This window comes from Ornithorhynchus anatinus, chromosome 14 (assembly GCF_004115215.2).
Source record: "Ornithorhynchus anatinus isolate Pmale09 chromosome 14, mOrnAna1.pri.v4, whole genome shotgun sequence".
In the NCBI taxonomy this organism is placed as follows: Eukaryota; Metazoa; Chordata; class Mammalia; order Monotremata; family Ornithorhynchidae; genus Ornithorhynchus; species Ornithorhynchus anatinus.
This window is the reverse complement of record NC_041741.1, coordinates 31,767,331-31,784,468: the sequence shown is the minus strand read 5'-3', so window position 1 is coordinate 31,784,468 and position 17,138 is coordinate 31,767,331.

Below are 17,138 nucleotides of genomic sequence, written 5' to 3'. Positions count from 1 at the left end.
TGCTTAAAAACATAAAACTAAGCAGATGTCTATCTGTGGGCGATGTGGGTTGCATTTAATTATACTTAATATACTAATTATATCCTTGATTCAAACAAATCTATTTCTCAAAGAATTTACCACTGGGGAAAGACCTATATGAATACAGTAGTTCAACTTTACAGGTTATAGTTCATTAATTGGATATGGTATTTATTAAGCACTTGGTTTATGCCGTGCACTGTCCTAAGCACTGAGGTAAATGCAAGGTAAGCTTCTGTAATAATGTGTGCTCTCGCAAAACTCCACGCTGTAGGAAACACAATTGTTAGACTGATTTGTTTTGATGCTTTACTTATGCACACAAGCCATTTCTTCCACCATCACAGCGCACTGTATCCAAAAAGGCCCTCCTTGGACAAGTATTCCCTACCAATTGTCAAGCAAAAATGGGTTTGAAAATGCATATTTTGGCAGAATTGAGTAGAATCAAATCAAACACAGTCCCTGTCCCACCCAGGGTTTATGATCTAAGTGGTAGAGAGAGCAGACAGTTTAGGAAACTGAGGCACAGAGAGAGTAAGTGACCCACTCAAAGCCACAGGGCAGACCAGTAGCAGAACTGGGATGAGAAATCCGTTCTCCTGGCTTCTGATTATTGGCTAGGGATAGCCTTTGGAGTAGTAGCACAATCGTCCCTCTTTCACCTCCACTTCCGACACTTCTAATTCGATAAAGAGTAAACTGACCAACTTTTAAAGTTTAAGCATTCACGCACTTATGTGTATTTAGCTTTCCCCAAGCAGAGGGTTCCGGCCTCCACAGTTGTAGGTAGAAGTCCAGAAAGAAGAGAAGGGTACACAGGGTCTCTGAGTTCCCCTAAAGAGATAATAAAACTCTTTTATAATTCAAAATGAACAGGAGCATGTAGTGGTAGTTTAAAGTGCTTGAGACATAATGTTACAAGAGCGCAAGATTATTCGGTAAAGTATGTGATGTGGTTATTTACAATATTTCTTTTTCTGGTGCTTAGGCTATAAATTTCATTGTCAAACTACTGGACTGGAAGCTTATTTTTGTGTAATGAACACCATTTAGCCTTAAATTTGAAAAAGATGATCAGCCTTCCCTTGCTCTGCTGTAACCTGAATATTATGGAAATAGTTAAGGTTCACTAGAAGTAAGTTTGCATTAGCCTTCCTTGATCTAAATTTGGATAACGCCTATTTGGCTGAGGCATTTTACCGTAATTTGCAAAAGTCGAAGACAGCAGTAGTAATGGTATTTATGGAATGCCTAGTGAGTACAATACCTTACACTAAAGTTTTCCTGGTATGTTTCCTTCCCACAAGTTGGCACTTCAGTGGGAGAGGCAGGCATAAAAACAGTAACAAGTAGTGGAATTAGCACACAGCCAATCTAAATCTACAACAGCATACTTAGGTGTACTGAAATTAAAAAAACTGGTATGGGTTTAAGCTTTTAATGTGGTTATTAGCTCCTGTACTAAAAGATCAATCTTGCCTTTAACGGCCACCAACAAAAAATGGCCTCTGGTGTTTTCTCTTCCATATCTGCTCATTTTGAACCAAGATGCACTTATATAGGCAGGCTTTTATTTGGAACAAATGCCAGAGAAAAGGCAAACTATTCAATTCCTCTGACCTCCGTGCCCCATTGCTCTCTGTTCTTGTTTCTTAGATTTATTGGAGAAAGAGGCCCAGGGGCTGTTGCCCTTGACTGAAAGATTCCCTCTGTGGAAATGACTCTTGAGAGACGCCCCCCCCCCCCCCATCCTCTCTCAATTTAATCACGAAGCAGAGGCAGCTTCTTTCAGGGTCAAGGGGTTTGGTTGGGGAGGAAGGGGGAGATGATCTATGTCTCTGGGTCCATTTGAAAGGCTTCATTGTCAGGCCTTTCCTTTGCCTGGATCATGGGCTACTGGAGCAGACCAGGTCAGGGAAGGCACTGTTGTGTCATTCTCCTCAATTTCCTCCCAGACTTGTATTCTTGAGGACAGGACAGACAAATGTGTGAATCCTTATGCAGCTCTGGGATCTGAATTCTTGGATGACTCCCTTAATAAGAGTGGTATTTGTTAAGCACTTACTAAATGCCAAGTGCTTTGTTAGGTACAAAATAATCAGCTTAGACCCAATCCCTGACCACATGGAGCTCTCAGTCTAAGGGAGAGGTGGAACAGATATCCCACCCTCATTTTAAAGATGAAGAAACTGAGGTCCATAGTTAAACCGCAGGCAAGTGGCAGACACGGGATAACAACCTGGGTCTCCTGAGTCTTAAGTCCTATGGTCTTTCCTTGCAAACCAAAGCGGTTTGGGTTTCTGAGGTGGCATTGTTTTGCTTCACTCGCTCTGCCCCTAAGTACTGGTGATTAAAGGAGCCCTGTAAGCCCGGGAATCGAGCTTGGGGAGCGGGAGGTTGAGAGGGATTCCCTAAGCCTGTCAAAGGAGGTTCACCACTCATCCCTCTGAACTGTAAACTCCTTGTAGAGTGGGATCGTGTCTTCCAACTCTAGAAGTAATAGTGTGCAGAGCACTGTTAAGAGCTGGGAAAGAATACACAGGTGGGAATTGGAAACTGTCCTCCTCCCTCAGGCTTACAATCTAAAAATAAAAGCGGGGAGAGGTAATGGTGACAGATATGTAATTGCACTGTATTATGTGTTCCAAGTGTTTAGTACAATGCTCCGCACACAAGTACTCAATAAGTACCATTGATTTGATTTGATTCGAATTTTACACCTGGCCGGTGTAAAGAGAGCTCTCTGACTGTACCCTAATAGTTGTTTCAGCCACCAGCGCCCCAAATCTTGCATAACAGAAGCCCACTTGAGACCTGAACAGTAGTAGTTGGAGTAATAGTATTTATTAAGCACTTACTGTGTGCAGAGCACTGTACTAAACACTGGGAAAGAATACAGAGTTGGGAATTAGACACAGTCCCTCCTTTTGAGGGTGCACAGGAGAGGGAGGAGTGCTCACTCTCTAAGGAAACTGGAGTCAGGTACATCAGGAATGACGGAACACTAAAACAGGATAAAACTCAAGGATAAATACACAAAATAAAAATCAAATCAGTAGGGAGATGTGACTAGAGGAACAGAATGTCTGGCTCCTCGTTGCTTGGAGTCCAAGGCACAGCCAGAGTCACAGTGGCCACTTCAGCAGCCACCAGTCATTCCCAGGTTTTTTGGAGGCCTCGTGCTGCAGGTGCTTTTACTCTTCCGCCAGTGTGGGTGGAAAGCAGGCAGGATGGCATCCATTCAGCGGAGGGGAGGAAGAGCCAGACTGAGACCGCCTTACCTCTCTGGCTGTTTGAAAGTTTGGGAAGAATGATTTTTCTTAGCAAAGTGAATCTGGCCTAAGAGCCCTTTCAGTGCAGAAAAGTATCATCTTCTCCCAGTCATCTCCCTCCTTCTTTGAACTCCAAAGTGGCTTTCCTGCCCCTCTTCTCACCCCTAACCCCCACGGTGTCTCTGTTTTCTTTTTTAACTTAGTGATTGCCAGTCTTCTCCCTCCCTCGCTACTCTTCTCCAAGAGTACAGTGCCCTCCTTCCTCCTCCGACCACAGTCACAGGGAGCCAGATGGGAGCAGGCAATGGCGGAGGAGGAGGCCTGGGTGGCAATTTCCAATCTGCCTCTGCTCTCCTACCCTGGTCTGCCCTGACTCCCAACTTTGGCCGGGGCCAGGAGAGAGGGCTGCAAGCCAGGGAGAGGGTCCAGGAGGTAGCCGTGGCCACTAAATGAAAAAGGAAGCAGGTTTTCAAAGGTGACTGCTGGACTGATCCAGGGCCGGGGGATGAACTGCAGGGACAAGGATGGGGGTGGTGGGAAGAGTTTGGGGTGCACGGAGAATCCTCCAACAGGGAGAGAGGAGTAAGAATCAGTTCCTCCAGGCTGCCTCAGAATTCTCGGGAGTTCTGCCTGGGCCTTTCCTGGGAATGGGAGTTACCCTACAGATTTTAAAAGAGAACAGAAAGGGGAAGGGAGGGAAGAAAAAGTCTCTGCACTGCCTCGATCTACAATTTCTTGGGCAATTGCAGACCTAAAGATAACTTCTGTTTGTCTGAAGCTTGTAGCGACATGAATATCTCAATCCCTTGTACTTACGTCTAACAAGATCTTACTCTGTTTACAGAAAAACGAAGGATTTTGAGAATTGAAAAATTACGTAGGTGACACTGTGAGCCAGAAATACACTCAGTACTTCCACAATGTGTGTTTCCTTTCCCCTTTTTAGTTAGAACACCATTCATTCAATCGTGTTTATTGAGCACTCAAGTGTGCAGAGCACTGTACTAAGTGCTTGGAAAGTGCAATTCGGCAACAGAGACACTATTACAAGTATGATATTTATTAAGCATTTACCGTGTGTCAAGCACTGTTCTAAGTACTGGGGTTGCTAATAACTACTAGGTTGGACAGAGTCCCTGTCGCACATGGGGCTCATCATCTAAATAGGAGGGAAAACAGGTATTGAATCCCCATTTAATAGTTGAGTAAACTGAGGCCTAGAGAAATTAAGTGACTTGCCCAAGATCACACAGCCAGTAAGTGGCAGAGCCGGGATTAAAACATAGGTGCTTCTGACTCCGAGGCCCATGTTGTTTCCACTAGGCTACAGTGCTTCTCAAATATATTTGTACAGGAGTTAGAACATGCCAGGGAACATTCTTCCGACAGCGTCCATCTATTTGGACAGAACATGATGCGGTGTCAGAAAAATCATGCACATTTTTAAGTTACAAGAACTATAGTGTGAGTTCCCATTAATGGCAGGGTTTGTCAAGAATGTAGCTATGGAGTTATAGGAAAACTTAGGGTATGTCTTCAGTGTGTTGTTCGCAATTGCCCAGTTGTCCAGTTTGGACATAAAGCATCCATTCAATAGTATGTATTGAGCGCTTACTATGTGCAGAGCACTGTACTAAGCGCTTGGAATGTACAATTCAGCAACAGAGACAATCCCTGCCCAATAACAGGCTCCAGTCTAAACATGATTATTTGATCAAGATTATTCAAGAGGGTCAATCTAAGAAGTCCTGAGGGTATAGCTAATTGAATCTGCATTTTTTTACCCAAACTTAGGAATTATCCCCTATTCTGATTTCTTATTTAGGGACAAATTCAAATCTTTTAGCAATTTACTTGCGATATTGCTTTGAGAAGGAAACAAACCAGGATGAAAGAAATGGGAATGAAAGAATTCTGCTACGGATCTCAAATTTGTGGAGATAGTTAAGTATAAAATCAGAGCTTTCAGAAAAAAGAAACTGTGAATCAGTACATATAGTGAGGTAATTAGCATATGGATCAACAAAGAATATTTTTGGTTTCTAACATAATCTGTTTACCTACTGCTACCTATTCATGCTAATAAAAAACAAAGTATATATTTGTATCTACTGTTTGAATTGAGGATTTAATGGTTAGTTCTGTTTTCAGTAACGTAGCATATCCAAGTCTTCCAAAGCATATTACTAATCTCCAGTTAGTCTTTGCAGATATTCAACAGCATATGACCGAATGTTGCCTTAAAAGGAGGGAATTATTATATAATAAAAATGTGAAGCCATCTATTTAAAGAAAACATTCTTAGTCTTGAAACTACGTTTTGACGTTATTAAATTTCACACTATCTCTAAAAGCAGACCACTTAGGAAGCAATCTCTAGTAAAGCTGTCTTGTTTATGAAGCTTAATTACTACACTATACTTGGACCAAACATCGGTTGAGAAATGGTCTCTCCTTTCTACCATCTAGCAGATTATTTTTAATGACATAGCGTACATTAGCAACAGGTTTTTTTTGTGGGTTTTTTGGTAAGCACCTGTTCGTGGGCTGAGCACAGAACTAGATCTAGCACTGTTTGTTCCTATTTGGGTCTGGGGAAATTCAACTTGAACATTTTATAAAGATTCCTTCCTTCTCGAAGGTTGGGTTCGGTTACCCTGGGGGAAGCAAATGCAAAAGTAAAGCAATTTTATCTTAGCCCACTTCCCCCGTAGGCCTTGGCTCTTTGACCTTCTGGTGCTTCCTAATGCCCCTCCCCTCCAATCTCGGAATTTGGAATGCGATTGCACGAACCTCTGACCTGGGTGCTTGCTTCACAGGGTACAGCATCAGAGTCCAGGGTTTGAAATCTATGGTTGGGTAACTTGAAACTAAACTTTAATTTCTTTTTTAGATGTCAGTGCAGTCGAACGAATGTCTTGGAGCAAGTCCTGCCCCTGGACTGCAAATGATGGAGAATCCAGAGGGCTATCTGACAGCTTCAAAATATCCTTGTTCTGTGGCCGAAAATCCTGCTCTTCCCTATTGTGACAAACTTCTTTGCCGCTTCCAGGGATAGGGAAGGCATTGACCATTTCAGTTATTAGGAGAGGTCAAATCAGATGTCTCTGTATTTACCAAGGCTGAATAGCAGCTTTGGTGCTGCACAGCTAGTCAGACTAGTTTGGTTCTTTTTTCATTACTGGACTGCCCCCCCCCCCCTTTTCTTTTTCCAGGAATTTAGCCAACCATGAAAGATGTCAAATGATCAGCCTTGGAATGTGGAGGTCTGTTTACCCATAGGCCAGATATGTGGACGGAAAGAATGTAGATGTCTCCACCTCAGCCTTGATCTGAGGAATCTAACCTGTTTAGGAAACAAAGCAATTCAGTGCAGTTCTAATCAGTGCCAACCTCTCCTAGCCAGCCATTCTCATAGTGATTTTTCCCCCTTCTAGTCAAGAATGTCTTAGTCCCTACTACATTTTTTCCTAATTCAAAATAAGCCTATTTCACCTTGTATTCAGAGGAAGTGGAAATGAACTAGGTAGCATCATTTCCACAAAATAGTTGAATTATTGAATGCCCCCTTGCCCCTTAACCTTCTCTTCTCCAGGCTAAATAATCCCCATTCCCTGTAGGATTCCTTAATCACCTTTCTCACTCTCATCTGGACTCTCTCCAGATTTTCTACATCCTTTTTGAAGAGCAGCGACCAACACCGGGCCCAATATTCTACTAAGGATCTGATTACTGCAGAGTTCAATGGTAATAATTGTAGTATTTGTTACTATGTGACAAGCGAGAAGCAGTGTAGTCTACTGGAGAGAGAACGGGCCTGGAGTCAGAGGATGTGGTTTCTAATCCTGGCTCCGCACATGTCTGCTGTGTGATCTTGGGCAAATCGTTTAACTTCTCTGTGCCTCAGTTACCTCATATGTAAAATGGGGATTAAAACTGGGAGCTCTCGTGAGACGGGGGCTGTGTCTGACCCTATTACCTTGTATCTACCTAGTGCTTAGAACAGTGCTTGGCACATAGTAAGAGCTTAACAAATACCATTCTTATTATTATTGTTATTATTATTATTCAAGATAATCATGTCAAATTCAGTCCCTGCCCTACATGGGGCTCACAATCTAAGGGGGAATAATAATAATGATATTAATAATAATAATAATGATGGCATTTGTTACGTGCTTACTATGTGCCAAAAACTGTTTTCAGTGCTGGGATGGATACAGAGTAATTGAGTTGAACACCATCCCTGTCCCACATGGAGCTCCCAGTTTCAATCCCCATTTTACAGATGAGATAACTGAGGCACAGAGGAGTTAAGTGACTTGCCCAAAGTCACACAGCAGACAAGTGGCAGAGCTGGGATTAGAACCCACAACCTCTGACTCCCAAGCCCTTGCCACTAGGCCATGTATTCAATCCCCGTTTTACAGATGAGGAAACTGAGGTCCAGAGAAGGTGAGTGCCTTTTCCAAGGTTGTACAGCAGGCAAGTGGAAGAGTTGGAATTAGAGCCCAGATCTCCCGATTCCTAGGACCATACTCTTTCCACCAGGTCACTCTGCTTCCCTAAGTTTCTGTAAGTTTATCCCCTGACCCTTCGTTGTTGCACTTCTTTTAATATATCCTAGAGTGGTGTGTTGACTTTTAAAATAACAACACACTACTGACCAAATGCAGTTTCTGGTTCCTGTGACCCCCTTGGTCCTTTCACGTTGAACTTGCATCAAGCCAGACTTTCCCCAGCATTTATCTGTGGTTTTATTTTCCATCCCCAAGTGACCTGTCTCGAGCTAACTTAGTCACCATGCTCCCTTCTTGCTTCTCTCACTGCCGAACTCTTGCTCACACCCTCCCTCCTACCTGGAACTCTCTCCCCCTTCATATCCAACAGTACGTAGCCCTCTCCTTCTTCAAAACCCTTCTGAAATCACACCTCTGAATCCCACATCACCCCCAGATGCCACTTGAACACTTTCACACCATCTAAACACGTCAGTTAAAAATAATAATGTTGATACTTGTTAAGCATTTATTATTTGCCAATCACTCTAAGCTCTGGTGGAAATACACAATCCCTGTCCCACATGGGGCTCACACTCTTAATCCCCATTTTACAGATGAGGTAACTGAGGCCCAGAGAAGTGAAGTGACTTGCCCAAGGTCACACAGCAGACATGTGGCAGAGCCAGGATTAGAACCCAGGTTCCATGACTCCCAGGTCTGTGCTCTATCCACTGAGTCATGCTGCTTCCCTATCTTCCTTTACTTCTCACTATCCCTTGAAGCATTTATATTCATATTTTATATACTCAGTTTCTTCCTCCTACAATAGCTTACTTTAATAACTGTCTCCCCTGTGAGACTGTAATCTCTTCAAGGGCAGGGATTGTGTTTACGAACTCAAATGTTCTCTCCCATGTGTCCAGTACAGTGTTCTACACCTAATAAAGTGCTCAAAATGCCCAATGAAAATGATGGATTGATTGAACATAATTGGATTAGTGTCTGTTCAGGTAAACCAAACACAACTGCATTTAGCGATCCCAGGGTTTCGTTGCCTGAAGGAGCCACAGTCTTGACTAGTTTGGATTTTCGAAGGTGTAATGACGTCAACCCTCTGCCTCCTGTAGACTCTTGATCCAGCCTGCCCTGCAGAAAGGAAAAGTAAAAGCCCTACCAAAATGGAGAGGTGTAATCCCCACAGGAAAGGTCAGAACCGGATGCAAGCCCAGCCAGCCCTGGCCGAGTGTCAGGGCGGCCAGCCCGGGCCCGCTTCCGCTGAGTTGGAGAGCTTCTGGGTGGCTCCGTGAGACCTACTGCAGCACTCTTACACTACCAGAAGGACATTTAGGACAAAATGAGTCTCATACACCTCTGACTCAGAAGACAGATCTAAATATTTAGCGAGTGGTCTAGGACTTCCTGGTAATGATCATTTTCTAAGTATCCCCCTCCCCCCACCCCCTTTGCTTCGGTGGACTAATTTTCGTGTCCTTACAGCATGAAAATTACAAATCACCTCTTCAGAAGCATGGCCTAGTGGAGAGAATGAGGGTCTGGGAATCAGAAGATCTGGGTTCTAATCACTTTAACTTTTCTGTGCTTCAGTTTCCTTAACTGTAAAACGAAGATTCAATACCAGTTCTTCCTCCTACTTAGACTATGAGTCCCACGTGGGACAGAGACTGCATCTGACCTAATTAACTCGTATCATGGCACTTCATGTTATCCGTTTGCTATCTTGATACTACATCTCTCACCTCTATCTGTAATTTATTTTCCTGTCTGTCACTCTGGCTAGACTGAAAGCTCCTTGAAGACAGGATCGTGTCTGTCTCAATTGTCATCATCCAAACTCTCTGCATAGAGTTAGCTTTCAATCCAGCCTATTGATTGATTCATAGACTGAATATTTGCCAGGAGTGTAGGACTGTTATTTGAAATGCCAAGTGCTCTGTGGCTGTATTAAGAGGAGGATGCCAAAGAAGGTCTAGGGAATAATCTTCCTGCTAAAAACTGCAGTGTCCAGACCACATTTAAAAAGGTCACTAGACTTCCAAAAGGAAATGGAAAAACTGGACCAGGTCCAGAGGAGAGCGGCAGGACCGATTAGAGGGTTATTTAGCTTGAAGATGAGACTTCGGAAGTATGACAAGCTCTTATCAGATGGATGATGGCCAGGGAATTTCCATGACCACAGAGGACTAAAAAAATAACATCAAAATTGTCTGAAATGAAAGCGTGAGATATCGGATTAGACAGAAAGAAGAACCTGACTAGTCAGGGATAAAGGACTTGAAAAAAACCCAAAAACCTACCAAAATACTCTTAGACTGTGAGGCTCATATGGGACAGGGATTGTGTTCAACATGGTGAACTTGCCTCTACCCCAGCGCTTAGTACAGTGCTTGGTAAATGGCAAGCACTTAACAAATACTGCAGTAGAAATAATAATTATTATTACCAACTGAGAATTGGGATTTTCTATCTCTTTAAGACTGTAAGCTCCCTCTAAACTGTAAACACCTTGTCTTTCTCCGGCTCTAGACTGTAAACTCATTGTGGACAGGGAATGTGTCTGTTATATTGTTACAATGTACTCTCCCAAGCACTGCTTGGCACACAGTAAGTGCTCAGTAAATAGGACTGAGGATTAACTGGCTCGTGGGCAGGAACCCAATTTTGTTGTTTTTCATTCCCCTGAATGTTTAAAAGAATGCTCTGCAGATAGTAAATACTTTAGTAAATACCACTGACTTATAGATGTAAATATGTGTCCTAGATGATTTAGTAATTCATCTGCCTAAGAGAAAGGATCTAAGGCTGCCAAGGCTCCTTCCAGCTGAATGAGCTTGGATCAATCTGGTGACTCACAGAGGGTGAGTTGGAATGTGCAGCGATTCTAGTCAGTGACCTTTGTTTTACGTTTTTTTCTGTAACAAATCGGAATACGTCGTCAACCCCAAGGTTTTGATCAAATTCTCCCTGAGGCAAATTTCTGTGAGATTTCTGTTGATTGCAGTTTTTCCACTCATCTTCTCTCTGAACTAGTTATTTCCGTTTAAATCGTTTTTATATGTCCCTTCAAAAGCAGTACAACAAGTAAACTGAAAGTAGAAACTCCAATTCCACCCGCTTCTGCAATTTTTTTGCTTTCAAGAAAGCCTGAGCATGGCTTTAGCAAAATATCTTTATTTAATGGAGTAAAGAGCCCTCTCTTCTGAGCCCACTAATAACAACCACCCTAACAGGAAGAGGAAATGAGCAGTGGAGTTAAACGGAACACACTGTAATTTTTTAAACATTAACTATTGTTAAGAGCTTGTGGCTGCAGCAGTCCTCTCTGGAAGGGCTGGGTGGGAAGAGTATTACCTGGAGAAAATGTGAATCAGAGCCAACGGGGCTTAATTTGGTAACTTTCTTGGAGTCAAAGTTAAACGGTCACATTTTTGGGTCTTCATTCCCAATAATAATAATAATGACGGTATTTGTTAAGCGTTTACTACGTGCCAAGCACTTTTCTAAGCCCTGAATATGTCTGCCATCTCTGGTGAAGCAGATCAGTTTTTCGTCTCATATCTGGCCTCCCTTCAAAAGGCTAATATCCGACTGGCTCGTCCTACCTTCTTTTTCTGTCATTTTATTTGTTCTTCCTTGCTGCTTTTTGTCCTTTAGACGTTGCAAATGTGAATCGGGAAAATTTGACTTTGAGAAATCTTATCTCAGAACTCAAATGGGGGAAGATGAGAAGCAGCGTGGCACAGTGGAAAGAGCATGGGCTTTGGAGTCAGGGCTCATGAGTTCGAATCCCAGCTCTGGCACTTGTCAGCTGTGTGACTGTGGGCAAGTCACTTAACTTCTCTGTGCCTCAGTTCCCTCATCTGTAAAATGGGGATGAAGACTGTGAGCCCCACATGGGACAACCTGATTCCCCTGTGTTTACCCCAGTGCTTAGAACAGTGCTCTGCACATAGTAAGCGCTTAACAAATACCAACAAATACCAACATTATTAAGATATTACCGACAGCCAGAGCCACGATATGGAAAAGATACTACCGTGAGCTCATCTCTAGACTGTGAACTTGATGTGGGCAGGGAATGTGTCTGTTTATTGTTATATTGTACTCTTCCAAGTGTTTAGTACTGAGCTTTTCACACAGTAAGCACTCCATAAATACGATTGAATGAATGAATGAATGAATGAATATGAATTTCCAGTCAAGTTTTTACTCCTGCGTTTTGTAGTGGCTGCCATGAATGTGTGGCTGCAATTCAATAACATCAATAGCCAAAGTGTCTTTTGGTCTATCACATGGCTCAAGTGACTGAAAATAATACTAATAATAATAATTGTGGCATATGTTAAGCACTTACTATGTGCCAAGCACTGGGGTAGATACAGAATAATCATGTTGAACACAGCCTCTGTCTCTCTGTCTCGCCTATGGCTCATTGTCTAAGTAGGAGGGAAAAAAGACATGATATGTCCTAATGTTACAGTTGAGGAAAGTGAGGTACGAAGCCATTAAGCAACTTGCCCCAAATCAGACGGCTGACAGGTGGTAGAGCTGGGACTAGAACCCGAGCCCTCCGACTCCCAGGCCTATGCTCTTTCCACTTGACCATGCTTCTTCCCTAATGAGAGGTTGGGAGTCAATGGTCGTTGGCTTCTAATCTTGGTTCTGCTTCTATTAAACTGTGGGAGGACTCACTTAACTTCTGAGTACCTCGGTTTCCTCCTCGGTCTCCTTGGAGGTTGGCTTGCTCAAACTTTCATTCATTCATTCATCCAATAGTATTTATCGAGCGCTTACTATGTGCAGAGCACTGTACTAAGTGCTTGGAATGTACAAATCGGCAACAGATAGAGACAGTCCCTGCCCTTTGACGGGCTTACGGTCTAATCGGGGGAGACAGGCAGACAAGAACAACGGCAATACATAGAGTCAAGGGGAAGAACATCTCATAAAAGCAATGGCAAATAAATAGAATCAGGGTGATGTACATCTCATTAAACAAAGTAAATAGGGTGATGAAGATAGATACAGTTGAGCGGACGAGCACAGAGCTGAGGGGGTGGGACGGGAGAGGGGGAGGAGGAGAGGAAAAGGGGGGAGAAGAGGGTTTAGCTGAGGAGAGGTGAAGGGGGGTAGAGGGAGCAGAGGGAAAAAGGGGGGAGCTCAGTCTGGGAAGGTCTCTTGGAGGAGGTGAGCTTTAAGTAAGGATTTGAAGAGGGGAAAAGAATTAGATTGTCGGAGGTGAGGAGGGAGGGCATTCCGGGGCCGCGGTAGGACGTGGCCCAGGGGTCGACGGCGGGATAGGCGAGACCGAGGGATGGTGAGGAGGTGGACGGCAGAGGAGGCACAGTTCCTGTGAGGCACAGTTCCTGGTCCAATATTAACTGATTAATTGGGTCCTCCGCAGCTAATCTTCATGACAAGTCTGGTTGCAGGATACTACACAGTTGGAGATTTTTGTGGTTCCCCCTTATTATTTTGTTAGGCAAGGCTGAGCCTTTTGGGGCTAGAATTTGGCTTATCTTTCTAAACGCTCTAGAGAATACCAATCAATCATATTTATTGAGTGCTTACTGTGGGCAGAGCACTGTACTAAGCGCCTGGGAGAGTACAATAGAGAAGCAGCCTGGCTCAGTGGAAAAGAGCATGGGCTTGGGAGTGAGAGGTCATGGGTTTGAATCCAGGCTCAGCCACTGGTCAGCTGTGTGACTGTAGGCAAGTCCCTTATCTTCTCTGTGCCTCAGTTCCCTCATCTGTAAAATGGGGATTACCTCATGTGGGACAACTGATTACCCTGTATCTACCCCAGCGCTTAGAACAGTGCTCTGCACATAGTAAGTGCTTAACAAATACCAACATTATTATTATTACAATATAACAAGAGTTTTATGGTATTAAAATCACTTACTATATGTCAAACACTGTCCTAAGCGCTGGAGTAGGTACCAGTTAATTAGGTCAGACACAGTTGGTAGACATGTTCCCTGCCCACAATGAGCTTACCGTCTGCAGGGATATATACACTTAAAAACTTAAAGGAGAACAGAATGATAGTGAAAATCCCAAGAAATTTGCATATTTCTGTTTTCCAAGCATTTTTCTCTGGTAAATGGATTTGCTGAGCAGGGTTGCGTTGGGGATACTTGGGAAAACTTGAAGTCCTTTGAATCTGGGGAGCTCACTGCGGGCCCGGCCAAAGACAGTTCTGGAACTGGATCTGGTGGCTGGGGTGAATAAAAGAGCGGGGAGGCAGGAAGTAGGATATCTTTGTCTAATACGGGAAGGTGGTCTCAAATTCAGAGGAACTGGGGATCAGGAAAGGTGGAGAGAATAGCATTAGCAGAAACAAGAGAGAGGCTTATAACCTCTGAAAAATCTTTAGGAACCTCAATTTAGACTCAGAGGGAAAACTAGGAGAATTACTGTGTTGGTCTTCTCTGTGTGTTTGTCACAACTTCCCTGTCAAGTGATGAGTAGATCAATCATATACGATTATGCAGAGCACTGTTGGGCACTTGGGAGAGCATGCTACAACAGAATTAGCAGATGTTCCCTGCCCAAAATAAGTAATTTATAATATATCATTTAAAGAAATGTACCTAAGTGCTGTGGGGTTGGGGTGGAGCGAATATCAAATATCCTGAGGCCACAGGATGAAGTGCATAGACTCTGTGCCTCAGTTTCCTTGTCTATAAAATACCTGTTCTCCCCCTTCCATTTCCTGTGAGCCCTATATGGGTCAACGTCTACATCCAACCTGATTATCTTGCATCTACCCCAGTGCTTAGCACATAATAAATACATAACAAATTCCATTGTTATTATTATTATCAGATAAAAATAATTATTATTAATAGTAATAACTCCCAATTCATTCGATTCCTAATGAATCGAAGTCCTTTGTACTCAGTGCAATTCATTCATTCATTCAGTCGTATCTATGGAGCACTTACTATGTGCAGAGCACTGTACTAAGCGCTTGGAATGTACAATTCGGCAACAGATAGAGACAATCCCTGCTCAACACGGCCGCATAGTCAATGCGCTGCATGCTGTAAGTACTTAATATTTGTCATTACTAACCCTATCGTGGCTGCCTTATCTGATGAAAGCTTGTTAAATATTGATTCCTGTTTATGATTTGAATGACTGCTTGAGCCTTTCTTTAATAAAATGTTCTTTCTCTTTTAGCTCTAACTGAAAACCAGTTGTCGTGTCTTCTGGGTACCACATCCGTACTGCAACTCCCAAACAAGGGAAGCCAGGTGACCCCTTCAGAAAACAAATTCTTTCCCAGTTTTAAGCAGGGTTGGGTTGTGAACCTAGCAGACTTTTATACTTGCTCAGGGGTTTAAAATAAGTCCTGATAATCTTGCAGTGATGGAGCTGGAATTCATCTGACAAACTTGCAGTGCTGTAGCTGGAAACCACTACCTTAAGGAACGTAGAAGACGGAAAAGGATTCTGGGATCAACCAGTCAATTGATGGTACTTATTGAGAACTTACAATGCGCAGAGCACTATACTAAGCTCTTGGGAGAGTACAATGCAACAGAATTAGAGGGCATGTCCCCTGCCCATAACGAGCTTACAGTCTAGAGGGATTGCAACAAACTGCCACACGCTTGGATTGAGAAATTCTGGCTGATAAAGGCAACAGGTAGGCCAATATCATAAGAAGCAGCATGGCATAGTGGATAGAACAGGGCCCTAGGAGTCAAAAGGTAATGAGTTCTGATCTCGGCTCCACCACTTGTCTGCTGTGTGACCTTGAGCAAGTCACTTAACTTCTCTGTGCCTCTGTTACCTCATCAGTAAAACGGGGATTGAGATTGTGAGCCCAATGTGGGACATTGACTCTGCCCCAACTGATTTGGTTGTGTCTACCCCAGTGCTTAGTACAGAGCCCGACCCATAGTATGTGCTTAAAAAATATCTTAATTATTATATGAGAGAGTCTCATAAGGGGTTTTAAAGAAAAGCCCTGGAGAATGACTCGAAATACCATAAAATTAATGATAAAAAGAGTAGCTGAGAGCTGGAAATCAAGTTGAGTATTCTTGTGCTGCCTATGCCACTCACTTTCTATAGACTCAGTGGACCTGGGAGTCAAAAGAGCCAAGGTTCTAATCCTGCAAGAGCCACTTGCTGTGTGACCTGGGGGAAGGCATTTCACATCTCTGTCCCTCAATTACATCATCTGTTAAATGGGGATTAAGACTGTGATCCCCAAGCGGGAAAATGGACTGTGTCCAACCTGATTAGTTTGTATTTACCCCAGCACCCAGCACAGTGCCTGGAACATAGTAAGCTCTTAACGAATACCATAAAAAAAAGAATTTTTAAAAAGGATGTCTAATTTTCTAGTTTCTGTATCACTTCTTTTCACAGTGAGTTCAAGTGGAGTTGGCCTTCTATTTGGTGGCTGTGCTCATCCTCTTTGTCATCGCCTCAAATCCTGTGCATAAAATCCAACAGTGAAAGATAGCCAGGACTGTCGGATCTCCACACAGGTAAAACGGTAAGGGAGCCGGCAAATGTCAGCTGGGGCTCTAGCCTGGGGACTCCATGGTATGGAGAGGCAAGTAATAATAATAATAATGGTATTTGGTAAGCACTACTATTTGCCAGGCACTATACTAAATGCTGGGTGTGGGATGGGGCTCTGGATTGGGGAATCTATGATGTAGAGAGGCAAGTGTGGGCTAGGGTTCTGGACTGGGGTCTCTAAGGCATGGAGAAGTTGAGTGACTCCTACCTATTTGGTAACTGAAGGGCCGTGGAGCAGAGTTACCCCCACATGACCCCCTCCCCCAGAACGGGGTCATAGAGCGGACCAGGCCGCAGCAGGCCAAACAGCCGGGCCACCACCGGCTGTCCTGCCTCCTCCACAATAAGCCGGGGTGGCTCCGGGCGGGTCCAGGAGAAAGCCCCCCGAGTGCCCGCTGCTCCCGTTCTTCCGACCGGCAGGACGAGGTGTCTGGCCTGGCCTGGCCCGGGGACCCACGCCGCTCCCCACCGCCACCTCAGCTTGCAGAAGGCAATGGAGCAGCTCTCACTCCCCTCGCTTAACATCTGCCACCGCAGTTCTAAATGCCCAGTCTCGGTTGTAAACGCCTCACCCGTCCCCTATCCATCCCGCGTGAGTGTCGGGGATCAGCTCTACCATCTCTATTGAACCGTATTCTTCCAAGCACATAGTACAGTGCTCTGCACACAGTAAGCACTCAATAAATGTCCCACTGGATAAAGCAAGGGCCTGGGAGTCAGAAGAACCTGGGTTCTAATCCAGGCTCTGCCACGTGTCTGCTGTGTGACCTTGGGC